Genomic DNA, 13,707 nt, shown 5'->3' on the forward strand with positions numbered 1-13,707 from the left:
AAATACAACTTAAAAAAAAAATTATTTATTTATTTAATTTTTGGCTCCGTTGGGTCTTCCGTTGCTGTGCGCGGGCTTTCTCTAGTTGCAGCGAGTGGGGGCTACTCCGTTGCGGTGCGCGGGCTTCTCATTGCGGTGGCTTCTCTTGTTGCAGAGCACGGGCGCTAGGCGCGCCAGCTTCAGTAGTTGTGGCTCGCAGGCTCTAGAGCGCAGGCTCAGTAGTTGTGGCGCACGGGCTTAGGTGCTCCGCGGCATGTGGGGTCTTCCTGGCCCAGGGCTCAAGCCCGTGTCCCCTGCAGTGGCAGGCAGATTCTTAACCACTTCACCACCAGGGAAGTCCCTACAACTGGTTTTTAAGTATTGATCTTGCATCTTGCAACCTTGCTAAACTTATTAGTTCTAGCAGATTCCTTCTAATTTCCTACATAGATGATCAAGTTATCTGTAAAGAAAGAGTTTTACTTGTTCCCTTCCAATCCACCTATGTTTATTTTTATATTTTCCCTTTATCACACTGGCTTGAATCTCAATATACTTATTGACCAGAAGGTGTAAAAGCATAAATCCTTGTTTTGTTCCTAATCTTAGGGGGAAAGACTTCAGTTTTTCACCATTAAGTATGACGTTAGCTGTAGCTTTTTATAGACGACCTTTATTAGGCTGAGGACATTTCCTTATATTCTTAGTTAACCGAGAGTTTTGATCAGGAATGGGTGTGATGTAGTACTTCCTGAAGGTGGACTGTGATGAGTTACACAGGTCAGGTTGGTTGATTGTGTTTTTCAAGTTTTCTGTATCCTTACTGATGTTCTGTTTACTTGTTCTACCAATTATTGAGAGAAGGTTGTTGGACTCTCTGACTATAACTGTGGACTTGTCTATTTCTCCTTGTAATTCTATCAGTTTTTATTTTATCTATCTTTCAACTCTGTTATTATGTGCCTCAACATTTAATATTAATCTGTCCTCTTTGTGAATTGATCCCTTTATCATTATAAAATAAACTTTTTCTCTGGTAATATTCTTTGCTCTGAAATCTACTTTGTCTGATATTAATATAGACGCTCCATATTTCTTTTGATTAGCATAGCATAACTTTTTCCATTATTTTACTTTTATTTATTATTTTTTAAAAATTTATTTATTTATGTATTTGTTTGTTTGCTTGTTTTTGGCCGTGTTGGGTCTTCGTTGCTGCATGCGGGCTTTCTCCAGTTGCGGCGAGTGGGAGCCACTCTTCATTGTGGTGCGTGGGCCTCTCATTGTGGTCGCTTCTCTTGTTGTGGAGCACAGGCTCTAGGCGTGCGGGCTTCAGTAGTTGTGACTTGTGGGCTCAGTAGTTGTGGCTTGCAGGCTCTAGAGTGCAGGCTCAGTAGCTGTGGCACATGGGCTTAGTTGCTCCACGGCATGTGGGATCCTCCCGGACCAGGGATTGAACCTATGTCCCCTGCATTGGCAGGTGGATTCTTAACCACTATGCCACCAGGGAAGTCCCCATTATTTTACTTTTAACTCTTTGTGTTTTTATATTTAAAGTGTGTTTGTTACAGCCTGCATGTAGTTGAATCTTGTTTTTTTTTTTTTTAATCTAATCTGAAATCTGATTTTGAATTAGGGTGTTTAGACCATTTTTATTTAATGTGAGTACTGAAAGGATTTGGTTAAATTTATCATCTTACTATCTGACTATCTTACTATTTGACTCATTTTTTCTTTGTTCCTTTTTCTGTCTCTTCTGCCTTCTTTTGGATTAATTGAGTATTTCTGATGATTTTATTTTATCTCCTTTGTTGGGTTATTACCTATAATTCTTGTTGTATTATTTAAGTAATTGTTTAGGGTTTGTAGTATTCATCTTTAACTTATCACGGTATACCTTCAAGTGATACTATACCACTGCATATAGAGTATTACAATAGTATACTTCTATTTCTCCCCTCTGAATCCTTGTGTCACTGTTGTCATACATTTTGCTTTTATCTATGTTATGATTCCTGTACTACATTGTTCTTATTTTTGTTTAAATAGCCAATTACCTTTAAAATATATTTAAAGAAAAAAATACATATTTACTCATGTAATAAACCATATCTGGTGCACTCTACTCCTTTGTGTAGATCCAAATTTCTACCTGGTATCATTCTTTTTTTTAACCTAAAAAAACTTTAAGGTTATGGAAAATTTCAGAGTACACAAAAGTAGAGAGAATGGTACAGTGAACCCCCATGTATCCATTACCAACATTTTGTGCCATTTTTGTTTTCTAGCAGGTGCATGTGTTATATATTAAAACAAATAAGTAAAATTACGAAAATAGTCAGGCTACGGAACTATGGAGACAAAAATCTTTGGGTTGGGGGCCCAGGAATCTGCATTTTAACAAACTTCTTGCCTAGCAGGTATCCTTTTCCTTCTGTTCGAAGGACTTCCTTTATCATTTCTGGTGCTACAAATGTGCTAATGATGATGTCTTTCAGCTTTTGTCTGTCTAAAGATGTCTTCATTTCACCTTCATTTTTAAAAGGTATTATCACTGAGTATAGAATTCTAGGTTGATAACTTTTTCTTTCAGTGTATTACACATTACTCAACTTTCTTCTTGCTCACATTGCTTACCACAAGTAATCTGATGCTGTTTTTATCTTTGTTGCTCTGTCTGGAATATGTCTTTTTTTTTCTTCTGGCTGTTTTTACCTTTTGCTCTTTTTTTCTGGTTTGACAAATTTGATTACGATGTGCATTGGTGTAGAAACCATTGTCTAATCCAAGGTCACAAAGATTTACTCCTATATTTTCTTCTAACAGTTTTATAGTTTTAGCTCTTACATATAAGAGTATGATAAACTTTGATACATTTATTATACATTTATGATATATTTGATACATTTTTGTGTATGGTATAAAGAAGGAGTCCAATTTCATTCTTTTCTTATGGGTATACAGTTTTCTCAGGACAGTTTGTAGAAAAGACTATTTTTTCCCATTGAGTTTTCTTGGCACCTTTGTTGAAAGTCAGTTGACCATAAATATGAAAGTTTATTTCCTGTCTTTGAATTCTAATCCATTGATGTATAAGTCTATCCTTATGCTAGTGCACACTGTCTTAATTCCTGTAGCACAGAAGAAAGTTTTAAAATTGGGAAGTGAGGTTGCTCCAAAATTGTTCTTTTTTATCCAAGATTATTTTGGCTATTCTGGGGTCCTTTGAATTTCCATATGAGTCTATGGCCAGACCACCCTGAATGCACCTGATCTCGTATGAATTTCCATATGAATTTTAGAGTCCACCATGTTAATTTCTGCAAAGAAGCCAGCTGGGATTTTGACAGATTTCATTGAACCTATAGATCAATTAAAAAACTAATTTCTTTTTATTTATATTCTCTATTTGATGAGAGAGTGTCATCACACCTTCCTTTACCTCTTTAAGCATGGTTGCCTTTAGTGGTTTTTTTTTTTTTTTTGCTTTTTATTTATTTATTTATTTATTGGCTGCGTTGGGTCTTCATTGCTGTGCGTGGGCTTTCTCTAGTTGCGGTGAGTGGGGGCTACTCTTCATTGCAGTGCGCGGGCTTCTCATTGTGGTGGCTTCTCTGGCAGAGCACGGGCTCTAGGTGTGCAGGCTTCAGTAATTGTGGCACGTGGGCTCAGTAATTGTCGCTTGTGGGCTCTAGAGTGCAGGCTCAGGAGTTGTGGCACATGGGCTTAGTTGCTCTGCGGCATGTGGGGTCTTCCCGGACTAGGGCTTGAACCCATGTCCCCTGCATCAGCAGGCAGATTCTTAACCACTGTGCCACCAGGGAAGTCCCCCTTTAGTTTTTAAAATATATTTATAATGACTTCCATGAAGTTTTTATCTATTAGGTCTGACATCTGGGCTTTCTCATAGGTAGTTTCTGTTGTCTGCTTTATCCCTGTGTACAATCCATACGTCACTGTTTCTTTGTGTGTGTTGTAATTTTTTATTGAAAAAAATAGACTGTAGATATTGTGACAATTGTGAAAACGCTGGATACTGAATGCTCCCGTTGCCTCTCCACCCCCAGGCTTACCTTATTGCTGTTTGCTTATTTATTTGTTTAGTGGCTTGGTGGTATTATTTTAGTGAAGTCTGTTTCTCCTAATGTGAGGCTTCGACATCAGTGTTCAGAGGGTGCAGCTTTGGGCGCGTGCACAGTAGTTTTAGCAAAACTCCCTTGACTGTCTCTTTCCTTAATCTTTCTGTTAAGCTGCTGCCTCTGTTGGACTCATAACCAGCTCTGAGGCTCTACTGATTGGCAGTTGATTGCTCTATTGTTTTCCACAGTAGCCTGTAGGTTAATTGCTCCACTGCTCATCAAACTAAATTCAGGCCCCTTTGCAGGGGTAGTTTTTGAGGTTTGTTCTGACTCTAGGAGGGTTCTTCTTACTTATATCTTTCTTCAGCCCTTCTCTGGCAAACTAGCTGGTCTATAGTTCAGCTTATTGCTCTCAGCTACCAGCCTTCTCTTAACCGCTTATCCCCAAAATCTCCATTATTCTCAGGAGCATTCTTAAGCTTGAGCTTCCCCACACTGTGTTCCAAATAAAGTCAGTTCCTTTGGGGAGAGTTTCAGAGTTCTCTGTCCTTATGGCCTGACTGCTTCCCCCGCAAGGGTGCTGGACAGGGGTGGTAGCCTCTGCTCTTCTCAACTTGCCTCTCGGCACCAAACCTCTGTCCTATGAGCAAACAAAGGCAAGGACAACAGGGGCCCTGTGTTCTCTGCCTGCTGTGCACGTGCATCAGCAGAATCTCCATCCTAGGAGTGGGGATGGGGTGGAGGAAGGGAGCCTCTGACCTCTTGGATGCACTCACCAGGAGCTTTGCCTTTGTAACATGGCACTGGGGGTAGGAGATGAGAAATGCCGGCAAGCTTCCCTCCCCGAGAGATGCCATAGACCTTGACCTGGAGCTTCTGGGCCACACCTGCTCAGAGTGGAGCATCCATCACGCTGAGCTGAGGGGGAGGGAGGGAACAGTTCTGGCTCAGGTGCCATAAGCTCTCACTGTTCTTACTGAGACTGAGTGTATTTTCTTGAATAAGTGTTTCTTAATTTGCTGCATGCCCTTAAGACATATTTCAGAGACTTTAAATGGTCATTGAAAAGAACAATTTTCACTAGTCATAGTTGTTTCAGCAGTGGATCCATGGAATCCTCAGGTTACCTTCCTGGGAGTTATCCCACTCTGTTCACTTTTTATGATGCTTTTCCTCTGGGTTTCATTTCTGATAGTTTCTATTGCTATGTCTTCAAATTCAGTAATATTTTCTTATGCAATATCTAATCTGCCTTTAATCCCACTCAATGCATTTTTTGCTTCAGACATTGCAATTTTCATCCGTAGAAGTTTCATTTGGGTCTTTTTGATATCTTCCTTGTCTCTACTTAATTTTTTGAACATATATAATACAGTTGAAATAACTATTTTAATGTCCTTGTCTTCTAATTTTAACATCTGGGTCAGTTTTAATTGGTTTTTCTCCTCCTTTTTAGCTTTTATTTTCCTGGTTCTTTGCTTAACTGGTAATTCTTTACTGGTTGTCAGACTTTGGGTGTGGCTATTTTGTATTCCCATAAATACTTTTGAGCTTTGTTCTGGAACACAGTTAAGTTACTCTGAAACAATCTAATCCTTTCAGATCTTACTTTTTGGATTAATTTGGCAGGACCAGACTAGTGTTTAGTCTAATTTTTCCCCTTTTCTGAGGACCCTACCCAATGTTTCATGAATGAGGAGGGTTTCAGCCTGCCTGATGGGAACAGACACTATTCCTAGCCCTGAGTGAGCACCAAACACTGTTCCCTGTAATCCTTTCAGGTGGTTCTTTCCCTGGTCTCTGATGATTTCCTCACATGGACATGCTGGTTGGTGGGTGTCTGCTGACTATTCGAGGGAGACCCCCTGCAGATCCCAGGGTTCTCTCTTTTCGAAGCGCTCCCTTGTCTGGTGCTCAGCCCTATGAGCTCCAGTCGCCCTATTCTCCGCAGACTCTCATCTCTGTCCCCACAATCCAGGGAACCCACCAGGCTTTGCCTGTGTTCCCTGCTCTGCACCACAGTCTGGAAACTCTCAGTTTCCACAGGGTGGGGCAATCACAGGGCTCACCTCATTTCTTTCTCATCTCTTAGGGCTCACTGTCCTTTGGTATTTACAGCCAGTGTCTTGAAATATTTTTAAAGATCCAGTTTCTTTTTTTGGGGGGCTGGGGTGTTTCAGGCAGGAGCATATATCTGGTCCCTGTTACTTAATCTTGGCGAGAAGCAGAAATCTAGAACCCCCTTGTTAATTTCTATATTCCTCTCTGAATCCAGTAAGTGAAACCATATTAAATCTACATGCTAAGAAGAAAATAAAAAAGCATACACAGTAAGGTTCTTTTATGTATAAACAAGGAAAGCATCTGGACACACACGTTATTAAAAGACATTAAAAATCAAATGCAAATAGCTGCTCCAGATAAATTCTGATCTCTCCCAGTAGGTTGCCTTTTGTGAAAAGATCTCCAAAGCCAAAGGTAGAAAAAGGATAATGGTGATTACTTAGAACATTCAAGAAAAACTTGCATAACTGTCCCAAATGTCCTCTTCATTTGTGGTGTGGTATCTCTCTCTCTCTCTCTCTCTCCTTCCTCTCCTTTCCTGCCTCTACAATTGCAGTATCTGAAACTGGCTTTAGAGCAAAAAGGAAGACTACTTGCAGTATTCATGTTAGTAGCTGAAAAGTTGGTTTCACTTAAAAAGGAACGCTTTAAGTAAAATAATAAAATGAAAAATAACATATTCAGTATTTCAAAATGTTCCTGTTTCAAAACCCAAACAAAAGCCTTAGAATACTCAACTCGCATAGTTCTGTTTTTACCAGATGCTGGAAAACATTGAAACCAAACCAATCCCTCAGAAATGTGTTCCTAACCACAACTCCATGTAGGCAGACAAACAGAATTTATGTCAGTTCCTGGAAAAGAGAGGGCCAGGAGCCACATTTAACTGTTTCACCTCCTTTGTTCCTGTTCCTGGTCGCCTCGTCTTCAGAGGGAGTGACGGCCAGTGTCAGACATGTCCCTTCTCTTACCCCCTCCGTGCTGATGGTGCTTCTGGGTTCTGGAGGGTCTGCCCTGGGTTTCCTGGAAGCCTTTCTCTGGCTCCTGGTCCCTCCCCAACTCTGTCCAGAAAACCCAGGTCTCCCTAGGTTCTTTCCACAATGACCTGATTCAGGCTGAGGCAGAGGCTGAGCAGGCCAGTGTACTTTGGGCTCATCTCAGTGTTCCCAGCTCTTGGTGCCCTGTTCTGTGTGTGGCGATCACCATAACAGGAAAATTTCAGGGGTCGACAGAAGCAAGAAGGAAGGTCCAGCTGACTTTGTTCTTCCAAGTCCAGTTCCTTCTGAGTCCCTCGTGTTCCCCGTCGACCTTATGAGATATCCCCCAAGCTGTTCAATCAACATCTCCCCTTAACTACCAGTGTTTTCTGGCCTAAGCTGGCTCCAAGTTGGTTCCTATTAGGTGACACAAAACTGCTTAGATCTGCTTCATTTCAAGATGATCTTGGATTATTAAAAAAAATCCATGCAAATTGTTGGAGAGATGTTAATGATGTAGTAATTTTTATATTTTGAAAGTTATATGTTAGAGAAGTTCTGTTCAATAGAAATATAATGTGAACCACATATGCAATTTTTAATTCTCTAGTAGCTACATGTGAAAAAGTAAAGAGAAAGCAGGTTAAATTCATTTTAATAATATATTAAATATTATTATACATACTCTCACTTCAATATGTAATCAAAAAAATTAATGAGATATTTTGAATTCTTTTTTTCATACTAAGTTTTAAAAATCTTACATATTTCACACTTAGAGTACATCTCAATTTGGACCAGCCGCATCTTACACACTCAACAGCCACACGTGGTTAGTGGCTACAGGACAGCATGGTTTTGGTGGTTTTAACTTATAGGAATGACTTTAATAGTGTGAATCTAAAATGTCATAGGAACCAGACATTATTTAAGGGGAAGTGGGGCCCCATGGTACCTTTATACGTTAGCACACTGCAAAGGAAGGCACCTATACTCCTCCATAATGTGGACCCTCTAATGATCGGGGACTTATCCAAAACTAAGAAGATGACTGAGGAGAGCAAGGAGGGTACTCATTATTGGTTCAAAAAATATCAGTTGTATGTGTATTATCTAGGACTATGCTAGAAGCTGAAGTTACAAAAATAGAAACACTTTCCACATTCGTGGACATTACTGTCTCTGGAGGGAGAGAAATATTTATCAGAATCACACAAATAAATGTGCCAAGTGTTATGGAGGAAAGGAGCCAGAATGATGGGAGCAGAACCTGGGACTTGCTCTAGTCTGGAGTCTGGGAAAGCTTCCTCAGGGTGAGGAGGTTTGAGCTTAGATCTGAAAAGATGTGTGAATGCTTAGAGGCAAAAGCGGGGGGCGGGTAGTACCTCCCAGGAGAAGGAGCATGTGTAAATGTGGCAGGAAGCATGGCACATTCGGGGACCTGGGACTGCAGTGTGGAGGGAGAGAGGGTGCAGCAAGGGCCGGGTCACGCCTAGTGTGTTAGACCTGTTACATGTGCTGGTCTTTATTCCAAGAGCAAGGGGAAACCATTGCTGGGATTTAAGCAAGGGACGTGATGTAATCAGGTTTAGTTTTGAAAAATTGTTCTGATAAACGTTGAGCAGGGTGAGAGGTGTCTGTGGGGAGACCTGTCAGGATGCTAGTGCAGGAATCTCAGGGGGAGACCACGGGGGTCCACGTCATGTGGCAACAGCAGAGATGGAGAGAAGAGGCCGACTCTAAGAAATGTCAGGAATGTAAAAGAGAGAGATCTTTGTTGAGGGGGTCAGGGCGTGGTTCCAATCCTCGCACTAGGACGAGCATAAAGAAGACTGGATTCGGGGAGGAAGGTCTTGTAGAGTTTTAGGGGCCCAAAAGACAAGCAAGGTGGGATGGTTGGGTAGGTAGTTAGATATGAGTCTGGAGCTCGGAGGAAAGGTCAGAACTGAAGAAGATTTTGAAATCACCCGCATCCACACCATCCTCCAGCCACCCTGGCCTCTTGGTTCCCCGGAGAATTGTGCTTGAGTGCCTTTGCCTATGTGGTTCCATCTGCCCCCAATCCTCCTCCCTCTCCCCGTGGCCTAGGGACTCCCTACTTTTCCTTTAGATTCCAAATCACTTGTCATTCCCTTATGGTTACCTTTCCTCACCCCCAAGCCTGTAATAAACCCTCACAGCACCACATACCTCACCTTCGTGGTACCTGGAGCAATCACCAATCGCAGTTTTACATTTATTTGCATCCTCATTTGACTAACAACTGTCTCTGTCACTAGAATGTAAGAACAGGACCAAGTCTTTTTTTTCTTTTTATTAGATGAGCTTTATTTTTTAGAGAAGTTTTAGGTTCATAGAAAAATTGAACAGAAAGTACAGAAAGTTCCCATCTGCCCCCTCCCCCTACCAAAGACACAATCTTCTCCACCATCAACACCCTGCACCTGAGTGGTACGTTTGTTAGAGTCGATGAATCAACACTGAAACATCATTATCACCCAAAGAACATAGTTTACATTAGAGTTCACTCTTGGTGTTATATGTTGTTTGGGTTTTGACAAATGTATAATGATATATATCCAGCATTACAGTATCGTACAGAATAGTTTAATTGCCCTAAAAATCTGCTGTGCTCTGCCTATTAATTCCTCCTTTATCCTAACCCCTGGAAACCACTGATTTTTTTTAATGTCTCCATAGTTTTGCCTTTTCTAGAACGTCATATAGTTGGAATCATACAGTATGTAGCCTTTTCAGATTGGCTTCTTTCACTTAGTCATATGCATGTAAGATTCTTCCATATCTTTTCATGGCTTGATAGCGCTTTTCTTTGGCTACACCATGTGGCATGTGGGATCTTAGTTCTTCGACCAGGGATTGAACCCACGCCCCCTGCGTTGGAAGCGCAGAGTCTTAACCACTGGACCTCCAGGGAAGTCCTGATAGCATTTCTTTTTTTTTTTTTTTTTAATTAAATAATTAATTAATTTTTTGGCTGTGTTGGGTCTTCGTTTCTGTGTGAGGGCTTTCTCCAGTTGCGGAGAGCGGGGGCCACTCTTCATCGCAGTGCGCGGGCCTCTCACTGTCGCGGCCTGTCGTTGCAGAGCACAGGCTCCAGATGTGCAGGCTCAGTAGTTGTGGCTCACGGGCCCAGTTGCTCCACGGCATGTGGGATCTTCCCAGACCAGGGCTTGAACCCGTGTCCCCTGCATTGGCAGGCAGATTCTCAACCACTGCGCCACCAGGGAAGCCCCAGCATTTCTTTTTAGTGCTGAATAATATTCCACTGTCTGGATGGACCATAGTTTATTCATTTGCCTACTGAAGGATATCTTGGTGGCTTCCAAGTTTTGGCAATTATGAATAAAGCTGCTATGAACAGCCGTGTACAGATTTTTGTGTGGATATAAGTTTTCAACTCTTTTGGGTAAATACTAAGGAGTGTGACTACTGGATCATACGGTAAGAGTATGTTTAGTTTTGTAAGAAACCACCAAGCTGTCTTCCAAAGTGCACCATTTTGCATGCCCACCAGCAATAAATGAGGGTTCCTTTTGCTCCACATCCTCACCAGTATTTGTTGTTGATAGTGTTTTGGATCTTAGCTGTTCCAAAAGGAGTATAGTGGTATCTTATTTTAATTTGAAATTGCCCAAGAATATATGATGTTGTGAATCTTTTCATGTGTCTATTTGCCATCTGTATATCTTCTTTGGTGAGGCATCTATTCAGATGTTTTAGTCCTTTTCAAATTGGGTTGCTCATTTTTTTTACTGTTGAGTGTTAAGGATTCTTTGTATATTCCATGTCTGTTTTTGTTCACCATCGTGTACCAGTGCCTAGGGTTATAGTAGGAGCTGAGTAAATGTCTACTAAGTGAATAAAGATGTGAAAGCAAAATGGCAGATAATTCAAGCTGTGCCTAAAGATTAGTTATTGAAATAAAGAGTATAAGAGTGAGATGAGAAGAGAATATTAGGACCAAGATTTTGAGGATTTCCTCATTTAAATGCTGGATAGAAGAGAATATCCAAATGGCCACAGAACATAAAGCAATTCAACCTCATTAGTCATCAGAGACATGCAGATTATAACCACAATGAAATACTACTACACACCCATCAGAATGGTTAAAATTCTTGAAAAGGATGGAATTACCAAGTATGAGCATCTGGAATGCTCATACTCTAAGGGAACCGTAAATCCATACAACCAACTTGGAAAACTGTTTGGTGGCATCAATTAAAGCTGAATGTATTTACATTTTATCATCTAGCAGTTCCCTGATTAGGTATCTATCCAACAGACTGATACATAGAACTTCATAATTCTATATATAAAACATTCAAGGGCTTCCCTGGTGGCACAGTGGTTGAGAGTCTGCCTGCCAATGCAGGGGACACGGGTTCGAGCCCTGGTCTGGGAAGATCCCACATGTCGCGGAGCAACTGGGTCCGTGAGCCACAACTACTGAGCCTGCGCGCCTGGAGCCTGTGCTCCGCAACAAGAGAGGCCGCGATAGTGAGAGGCCCGCGCACCGCAATGAAGAGTGGCCCCCACTTGCCGCAACTAGAGAAAGCTCTCGCACAGAAACGAAGACCCAACACAGCCAAAAATAAAAATAAATAAATAAATAAATAATTTTTAAAAAAACCAACATTCAAAAGAAGGGAAAATGAATTTATTGTATTAAAAGCCAGGATAGTCATTACCTTTAGAGAGAGGTAGTAACTTGGAGGAGGGTCAAGGTGGGGATGAGTCTAAGGTTCTGGTATTTCCTGAGCTGGGTGTTGGTTATGTGAGTGTGTTCAATCCGTGATGATTCATCAGGCTGTTCACTTTATGATTTGTGAGCTTGTCTTCACACATGTTTATACATTAATTAAAAATTTATTTAAAGAGAAAAAGAGGTCTGTTTGGAGTCCTCCAAAAGGAAGTCGTAAAACTTTTTCCAACCCCCTCAGTGCCTGAAAGACTGTGAGTCTATGGGCCATTGTAAGAGCAAAGGAACCTGTCTATAAAAACTTCTCACCCATTTTCAATGTTGATGCTTTAACTTAGAACCTAATACTCAGGAAGAGACTTACTTGATGGTCATGGGATGATAAAAATATTTTGGAAATGGTCTAGGATATTTAGTGGGTCATGAGAGAAAACACTCGGGACTCCAAGCTGTGTTCTGCTATTGGTTCTTATCAACGTAAACTTTTTTAGCCAAGACTATTATAACATATAAATGAAATGATTTATCTGCCTGGATGCTTGCTCTGGGTTTTGTAAATCCATTGTTGATGAATATTAGAGTCATGAGGAGCTCTCAGCTGAACTTTAGGTAATTGCTTAGAAATGCTGTGACAGTTTCCACCACTGAAACAGGGTTGAGCATGCAAAGTTATCCAAAGAGCTTGGTGGATTCTCGGAAGCTCTCTCTTCCACTCCCTGGAGAGAGGCTGCTAGGTGATTGTCAGTGCCTTGAATTGTGGGGTTGGGGTAAAACAATCAAACTCTATACTAGGAAGAAGGGACCTAGTAGAACAAAAGAACACCAGGATTCTAGTCAGAAGAAATAGTACCCTCATCCTGCTACTTGCTGTGTGACTGTGGGTAATTACTAATGGTCCTCTCTGCATCCCAGGGTCCTCATCTACAACACGGGGATGATTCACTGGTTCGCTGGGTGGGATGATGGCCTCACAGATTTGAAAACATTTAGCATGTGGTAGGTGCTCAATAAACATTCTCCTGTTCCTTTCATAACTGAGAAGTGAGGAAAAAAACACGTTATATAGACATAGAGAACAGACCTGTGGTTGCTAAGGGGGATGGGGGTGGGGGAGGGATAGGTTGGGAGTTTGGAATTAGCAGATATAAACTATTATATATAGGATGGATAAACAACAAGGTCCTATGTATAGCACAGGGAATTGTATGCAATATCGTGTGATAAACCATAAAGGAAAAGAATATAAAAAAAGGAATGTCTACATGTGTATAACTGAGTCACTTTGCTGTACAGCAGAGACTGGCACAGCACTGTAAATCAAGTATACTTCAATTTAAAAAAACCACGTGTTATAATCTATATTTTTTCAGTAAACATAAACTTTTTGTTAGTAGAGCTGTTGAATAATAACATATCCAATGGCATAATCTAGTGAAAAGTGCTTCAGCCTCAGAGGATCTTGGTTCAAATCCTGCCTGCCATTTGCTAAATATTTGACCTTAAGAAAGTTACTTAAGTATCTGAAATTTAGTTTTTTTCATCATAAAACAGTAAAATGTTACTAGTTTCCCCACAGGCTCTTGTGAGGGTTAAGAATGATGTATAGACTAGCCATGGGTCTTTGTTTGTAGGTGAAACCCCACCTTACCTCGCCTAAGCCACAAGAGGGGGTGTATTGGCTCTTGTTGCCACATTCAGGCAAGGGCAGAGGTGATCTGGTCTGGGGGGTAGCTGCTACCTTGGACCCATGCTGGCACTTCTATTCTTCTAAGACACTTACCAAGAAAGGGGCCCAGCCTGGGTTCTCCAGGCTTAAAATCAACATTATAAATGCTGTCTCCTTTAAGAGTTTCCCAGTCACCTGACCATGCCCCCCAAGGTAAAG

Source organism: Balaenoptera acutorostrata, chromosome 13 (assembly GCF_949987535.1).
Source record: "Balaenoptera acutorostrata chromosome 13, mBalAcu1.1, whole genome shotgun sequence".
In the NCBI taxonomy this organism is placed as follows: domain Eukaryota; kingdom Metazoa; phylum Chordata; class Mammalia; order Artiodactyla; family Balaenopteridae; genus Balaenoptera; species Balaenoptera acutorostrata.